Consider the following 8,405-nt stretch of genomic DNA (forward strand, 5'->3'; position numbering starts at 1 on the left):
ATTTAGGCTCATGTATTTCAGTAAAAATAGATACTTTATTTCATTTTACACCCAGCATGTCAACTATTGAAACATTTGACCAGTTATTAATCAAAGAGCTAAAAGGTTGATTGTTCCAATTGAGATACATTAGCTTGCATTCAATATTAATAGCATTTGTCAATATTTATTTTGCCCATTATTTAAGTGGCTGATGTCATGAATACTTGAGCCTTTGGCTTGATGTCAGCATTTTGAAGCAAAGCTACTGGGAGTGTGTGGAAGGGAGGGCTAGATGGGCCAATATATCCACCTATGGATCAGGCTGTATTAGCTCCACCTCAGTGTCTTGAGAGTGTATGGGAACCCTGACAGGCTATGATCATGTGGTGTTGCCAGTTGTGAGAACTGGTGTTCCCACATGGGGACTACGCAGTGCATGGTTTCACTTTACTTCTTCAAGACACAGTGATTGCACAACCAAAGTATCTATGTAGACAATGCCTCTGTGGAGCACTGGTTCACACAAAACAACACTTCTGGGGGCATGCGGCCCAGCCTTAAGCTCTCCAGCAACCCTACATGCTCTGGAGGTGCTTTTGTGAGGTATGTCTGTAATACTTGTACTTGTAATACTGGATCCTCTGTCTTGCTTGTATGGAACAGTTTGAATTGACATGTTAGGAGAGAAACAAGATCTGGATTATTTCTTGAGTTTTCTGTTGTCTCCATATTTGAGGAGGCCAACTTATTGGAGAGTTTTGGTCACTCAGGTTTCATTCTTGAGGTACTCTTACATCCATGTAGACAGCCAGTATGGTGTAGTGGATAGTGTGCTGGACTATGACCTGGGAGACCAGGGTTCGAATCCCCACACAACCATGAAGCTCACTGGGTGACCTTGGGCCAGTCACTGCCTCTCAGCCTCAGAGGAAGGCAATGGCAACCCCCTCTGAATACCACTTACCATGAAAACCCTATTCAGAGGGTCGCCATAAGTCGGGATCGACTTGAAGACAGTCCATTTTCTTTCTTTTTTACATCCATGTCCAACTCTATGGCCTTAGTAAGCCACTCTTTCAGCATTAACTGCCCATCCCACACCTGCATGCATTGTGGAAATAACAACATCTCTCTTACAGGGTTGTTTTAAGAATTCTGACTAGAATAATAGAATAATAGAGTTGGAAGGGGCCTATAAGGTCATCAAGTCCAACCCCCTGCTCAATGCAGGAATCCAAATCAAAGCATTCCCAACAGATGGCTGTCAAGCTGCCTCTTGAATGCCTCCAGTGTCGGAGAGCCTGCTACCTCTCTAGGTAATTGATTCCATTGTTGTATGGCTCTAACAGGAAGTTTTTCCTGATGTCCAGTCGAAATCTGGCTAGTTAATGCAATGTATAATGCAGGGTAAAGTGCTTTTTAAAGTGTCACATAAATATTATTGTTGGAGAAGTAGATGATGAACATGCATGTGTGAATGAAAATATAGTCCCTTGTGACAATACTACCTGCACAATCAAGAACTTACTTATCTCCTGGAGGCAGGAGACAGACAACCACTTTAAGGGTTGAAAGTGATTTGAAAGAGACCACCCTTTCCACAGTAGACACACATATTTATTACGTTCTACTGTTGCCTGTGATCAAATAGGTGTTGCAGAGTTTTGAAATAAGCAACACAAAATCTGCAAAACCTGTTTACTGAAGGCAACAGTATACTCAACATAAGAAGTAATTATTTTTCAAACTGCCTTCAACTATCTGAAAAAAGTGAACGATTGTTCTTCTCCAGTCCTTATAACACCCCCCCCCCAAATCCTGTAGAAAGCTGTTAGTACTCTTTCAGATGTGATTGTAATATGCCTAGAAATCTCAGAAAGCAGTCTCAGCTAATGCCTCATCATTTAAAAATCCTTGCAGTTTGAACTGGAAATGAAGAAGTCTAATGCATTTTACAAATGCTGCTTTTCCACACAGAGCAGCTACTGAAGCACAGCCAAGAGAAGTCATATGTTGACCTCTGTATCCATTCTGCTGTATTTCAAAATATATGACCTGGAACTATAATAGTTTCTGATTGGTTGGCCATGAAAACATAAAATGTGTGTGTGTGTCATCCACATTTGTACTGTATGATAGTGTAATCCAATTTTATGCACTGCAATAATGCAGTGCATAAGACATTTGTTGCCAGCAGATGGCAGCAAAGCGGAGGAAGTAGGCACAAAGTGAGACTATAGTGGACAAAAGACTTGAGATTTCTAACAGCCTTAGTTTCACTAGCCCGTTTTTCATATACAAGGTAAGTTAGCAAAGGCAAAGAATCTTGATTTTGCTGTTCCTCAGTGCTGGTGTGGATATATCTGTCATGTATTCTGCAAATTTAAGATTTCTGGTGATTATGACAAGTGATTAATTTATCTTGGTGCTTTTGTACCATTGTGTTTTCTCAACGACTTCTAATATTTCACAGATTGTATAGTTTGCAGATCACTCCCCATCCCTAAAAACACACACATGCACACGCACACACACACGAGTTTGTGCAGATACCCATAGAATAGTAAACTGTCCTGAAGTGTTTTTTGTTTTTGATTTTTTTACAAAGGAGTATAAAATTGGGTCTCGAGCCTTTAAACATGTTCATGGTTTTAGGCTGTTTGGCTGCAATATTTATTTATTTATTTTACTGATACTGAAGCTTTTTAATTGCAGAGAAGGCCACTGTGAACATGATTCTCTGGAGGTAATCAGAACTATACCATACTCATAGCAAACAGAGAGCTTTATATATGAAAATGTTTGTGATTCATTTTTGTGACTGAGAAAGACTGGATCACATTTTCAAAAGTGTGTGTTGCAGGATAACATTTCATTTTACACTTTGTGATTAATTGGCACGGTGAAACAATTCCTTCTAAAGTAATGTTTATTTTCTTTTAACTGCAGGAGTAAAGCAACAGAAGTACCAGGTTCTTGTTGATACTGTTTTTGTCCAGAAATAATACGAAAGGTAAGGAATATGTTTCATAAACCATCATTAATCTGTTCTGGGATTTTAAAAAAACCTTAAGGAACATTAGTCAGAAGTTCTAAAATGAGACTTTTGATTTCCCCCCTATTTTTTAAAGGCTTCCTGCTTGAATGTAGCCTTTTCACTAGATAACTGGTGCTTTTTCTTAAAATGTTACCCAATTTAGTTCCAGGTGTATGGTTAAGCATAGGCCTTATATTATTATGTTTCCTGAGAATCCAGTATGACTGATGTTTAGAAAGTAGAAATATATACAAATGTATTATAAGAGCACTTACAGAAAAGATGCTAGACATTGTTAGCAAAGTCCCTGTTTCACTTTGTACATTGCTAGAGTGCTAGTGCACCTTAGCTGTCATAAATAAATACAAATTTTTGATATTTTTGCAGATTTGTTTTAAAAACATTCTTTTCCTGTGCCCTCTTCACCTTCCCAGCAAATATTTTGACAGTTGTAGTAGCAACATACCCCCATCCCCCCCCCAACTCCACCCAATTTTAATGATGGGCTCCAGAGATCTTTGATTGTAATTGGCCCAAGGGTTAGTTTAAATATGTCATTACTCAATACAGAGCCTGTTTGTTTCAAGAGCTATTGAAGGCAAAACATCTTTCAGTAATCAGAAACAGAACCTTGAATCTGCGGATAGTGTCCGAAAGATGCAAATAAATGAGACGGTGAAGGCCTAGCCTGTCAGTGCCCAGAGTGGACACTGTATAACATCCTACAATTCTCTTGATAGCCCAAAGATTTAAAAAATGGGGGAAGGAGGACACAAACACGCCATTAGTCATGTGGCACATCTTTCCAAATAAAAATCCTTTCAGTGAAGTATACCTTGGATTTCTGAGAACGTCTAGAAAGAAAGTCATGGAAGTTAAGCAATCTTGTTGAGCTAGTTAAATATAATAATGGAAGTTCAAACCAGGGCCGAGATATCTGCATTCCCTACATAGCATTTTGGTCTCTTTCGAGTGGTGTTACTTCATCAGAAATCCATCCGGGCAAAAGAATTGCAGTTCCAGGATAACAAATTTAAATTAACCAAGCTTATAGCATGAACATAACATATAACAAATATCCTTTTCCCTTTCATTTTCAAGGGGGCAATGCCCCTCTCTTTAAGCTGAGATTTTCAGTATATCATCCCATTGCGATTTTCCATTTAAGGAAGGCAACGTTCCTAAACAAGCTTACCTGGAAGTAAATTTCATTGAAATCAGTAGGACTTACCTCTGAATACATGTGGTTAGTTCAGGCCATACATTTCTGTGGGAAAAGAAAAACAATGAATATAGTGTGGTAAAATAATATCTTAATGTGAGTAAATTACATCAGATGGAACAAATTACACATTGTTTCCACTGAGTCATCGTGAAAGCTTGGATTGACAAGTGAATTATTTTTCTGTGATGTCTTCACTTGTAATAAGTTTTTATATTACAATTATGATTAATAATTGACATCACTATTGTGTTAATATAATTTTATTAATTGTAAAATTTTACATTTTATATTTTTACTACGATCAGCAAGCTTAGTCTTTGTTTTATTTCTGCAGCTGGTGATGAGCACCAGGTATGCAAATAGGACAATTACAAATGCAGGCACGATCCAGTCAGAGATAAACACTTCTGTATCTCATAGACTTGAATGGGAGAATTAAGTGCATCCAATAGTGATTTACATTTAAAACAACAACAATATTTCCACTACTTCTGTTTCACACAAATCTTGAAACAGCTCCGGGTTTCTTCCCTTATGATTTGAATTGTAAGAGAAGAGAAAACTATGTGTAGCTATAAAGTGTTTATAACGTAAACACCTTGATTTTTAAGCTTCCAGCTAAAACTTTACAGTCAGGAACTGTTACATTCAGGAACTCCTTTTAGCAAGTATTGCTTCTTTTTACAACAGTTGAAAATGTTAGCTTCTCTTGACATAAGATATTTATAGAGATCAATGTAGCAGAGCAGCAGTGGTAAATTTAAGCAAAAATAATATGATAATGAAATAATATCCATCACATAGGCAATGAATATTAAACCTTTAGGTTAGTTATTGTACATAGACTTCTTTCCCCTTTACCGAAGTTGATTCTACAATTTTGACAAGGCTTTAATTTTCTGAAGTCTTTTGCAATCTTATGTATGATTACATGAGAATAAGCCCCATGAAAGCGAGCAAGGCTTACTGCTGAGTAAACATGCCTGGGCTCAGCTGTGAGAGATGTAAATATAGCTGAAAGTAACTCATATACAGGATTTCAATTCTTCATATTTTCAGAGGGTTTTCCGGAATCTCTGTTCCAGAGATCCATTATGATCTAGAATTCTTGTTCATTTACAATTTTAATAAGTATTCCATTACATAATAAATACATCATTATAGTTTGGCATGCTTTGCCTTCCAGGAAAATGTATCTTTTTTGCCAGGTTCAGTGTAACATTTTTGGTATTATTTTTAAAAATAAAAACTGGAAAGTCTTTAATTCTGTTGCTCTTTTCGGTAATGTGCAAGAGAATACATTTTCAATAGCCTTGTATGGCAAACTTGCAAATTAAAAGAAAAACTAATGTTATTAAAGACCAATATAATGTTGTTGTTGTTGTTTTAAAAAAGATTAAAATAATATTAGTATAATGGAGTATGTAAAATCTGCCTGTGTCTATAATAAGCTAACAGCACCTCTGAGTAAAACTGCACATCTTGTACTATACTTCATAAATCTAAACAATGTAATTATTTCATATACCAATGAGAAATATAGAAATTAATATGTACAAAGGTGAGGCCTAAACCAGCCTGAGTTAAGAACTTTTTTGTGTGTAACATTGTTTTATTGATATTTTTTTCATACGCAGTAATACAGAAAACATGAAATAAGCTTCTCCTCCCTCTCTACAAATGAGAAAAATAATTACAGTTGCTCACTTTTGTTTTGGTTCAGTTAGCCTAAAAAAGCACTTTTACATCCTGTTAATTTCAATGAGGAGTTAAATTGTTTTAAATCTATGAGATGTGCTGTCCTTGGTTTTTCAGTTATCTAGTACCAGGAACATGATACCCCATCATTATAGAGGAATAGGAACAGTGCAATAGTGTGCTTGTGCATGTGACTGAATGAGCAAACATTCAAATAAACACACAAACAAAGTCTTGTAATGCCTTAAAGACGAACTGGTTTCCTCTGGCATAATTTTTGGTGCACTTGGGTCCACTTCACGAGGGATGCGTCTGACAAAATGACCTCTAGTCCACAAATGCTTGTGCCACAATCACTTTGTTAGTCTTGAGAGTGTCACAACACTCTGTGTTTGCTGTTACAGTGCTGCGATCTTATGTACATTTAGCCTAGGGTCTGGGGCTAGGGTCACCAGCGTGGCAACTGTGGCTGCAGTGGCACCCTTGAGGACTTCTCTTGGTACTCATGAGCTTCTGAGCCCTCCATTCACTTTAGCCTTTATCATGAGGTGGTGAGGGTGGTTACCTTTTTTCTTCGTTGATAATGAGGTTCTTTTCTACTTCAGTTCTATGTGCTTTTCAAGGCTCAGATTGGCACCTGAGCAGTTGAACAGATAGCAGAGTGACGAAAAGGGCAGGAGGAAAAAGAGTGATGTGGGAAACAGGGTGACTAGGGGGTGCCGCAGGAGTCAGGAGAAAGTGGAGTGCCAAAAGGGGGAAACGGAGTGCCAGAAAGCGGCCGAGAGAGAGAATGGAGTGCCAGAGAGAGAGAAAGGGAGAATGGAGCACCAACTGTAGTAGACAGCCCAATGGGGCTGCACCACTTTCCTGACCTCCCTCCTGATGAGTCACTGCTGCATACTAGGACAGAGAGGGAGAGGGGTGAGGCAGTGGCAAGGTTGGTGCAGTGCAAACATGCTGGCAGGAGCACTGTGTTTACTTCATGGGCGTATTTGCACTGTGTCCACCTTACCACTGCCTTGCCCCCCTCTCACCATCCCAATATGCAGCAGTGACTCAACCAGAGGGAGGTAAAATAAGTGGCACAGCCCCACCGCACCATTTGCTATTGAGTACCGGGGAGAATGAAGGTGTATATGTACACACACACACACACATGTTAGTTCCATTAAAATGGACCCTCTTGAAATTATACCAGTTTCCCAACATCATCAGTACTGTCCAATCACAGATCACATTTGTCTCCATTGACTGACTTTTTAAAAAACGTAATGGATCTGATGCTTTCCAGCGTTGCCATGGTGGAGAAACACGGATCCAGAATACAGATCCTTAGGGATCCTCATAATTTTTACAAGGGATCTCCTCAAAATCACCATCAAATCATAGGTCACCTCTGTGCCCACAGATGTCTTCTCTGACTCGTGAGGGTCTGTGTCTTGGATTAATGTTCTGGTGATGCTAGCAAGCACTGGAGCTGTGATTTTTACTCTGCAGTCTACCGCTATAAGCTTTAGTTTGCTACAATCATGCATATACAGGAGGATCTGTTTTAATTCTGCTGGATCAACTTTTACCCAGACCCCATGGATCTTTTTCATTTTCTCAGGGGTGAGGGAGTGATCCAGGAAGGGAAGACAGAAGCAAGTGGAAGAGTGATGCAGCCCTCAGACTGAAAAAGGCTCCTCGCCCCTGGTGTAGTGGTTAAAGTGTTGAGCATGAGTTGGAGGCCTGGGTTGAAAATCACTACTCAGTCAGATTTTTAATTCTTACAACAGCCCTGTTTAATAAGTTAGGATAAAAGTGACTGCTCTCCGATCACCCAGTGATCTTCATATTTCAGCAGTGATTTGAACCCAAGTCTTCCTAACCCAAACCTAGCACAATATCCACTATATCACAGCTGCTATGCTGCAGTCAGCTGACTTAATCACAAGATGAATTGCAACTTGCACTCTAGCAATCTCTCCCACTTTTAACTGGCCACAGGGACAGGAGCTGATCCATCCAAGGCTACTTGGGGAAGCAGGTGTTGAACAGTGTTATTAATTGAAACTGATCCTCTGCATATATATGTAACATATATGTTCTGTAGTCTCTGTGGGCATGCATGTTTTAGTAAATTACTTCCAGTTTTGGGATTAAATTGGTCTGTTTGTGTTTTTTCCATTCACAATAGATTTCCAGCAAGTGTAGCCAAAAGAGTGGTATTTTTCACTCTGAAATAGTTATGGAACTTGTGCTCCGGTATGAACTCTGTGATTAACCAAGACCATCATCATAAGGGTGGAACTAAAATAAAAGTGGAGTATCTCCCTCTACCCTCACTAAATCCCTCATTCCGCTGGTATTAACAAGTGGTTATGGGAACATTTGACATGGCGTCAACCCATGTAATCTCCGTTGCAAACCCTGTTCCATTTCATTTACTACTGCTCAGTGTTCAGGAAGTGCAGCCTCACT

The 8,405-nt window shown here is 38.9% G+C and overlaps 1 long non-coding RNA gene across 1 annotated transcript; it reads left to right on the forward strand.

The window, feature by feature from the left end:
- Positions 1–2,212: 2,212 nt before the first annotated feature.
- On the forward strand, positions 2,213–7,959 carry LOC133363187 (uncharacterized). Its single transcript, XR_009757613.1, has 3 exons — positions 2,213–2,284; positions 2,932–2,995; positions 7,552–7,959. It is a non-coding gene; the product is annotated as an uncharacterized LOC133363187 (long non-coding RNA).
- The last annotated feature ends 446 nt before the right edge of the window (positions 7,960–8,405 follow it).

This window comes from Rhineura floridana, chromosome 8 (assembly GCF_030035675.1).
Source record: "Rhineura floridana isolate rRhiFlo1 chromosome 8, rRhiFlo1.hap2, whole genome shotgun sequence".
Taxonomy (NCBI): domain Eukaryota; kingdom Metazoa; phylum Chordata; class Lepidosauria; order Squamata; family Rhineuridae; genus Rhineura; species Rhineura floridana.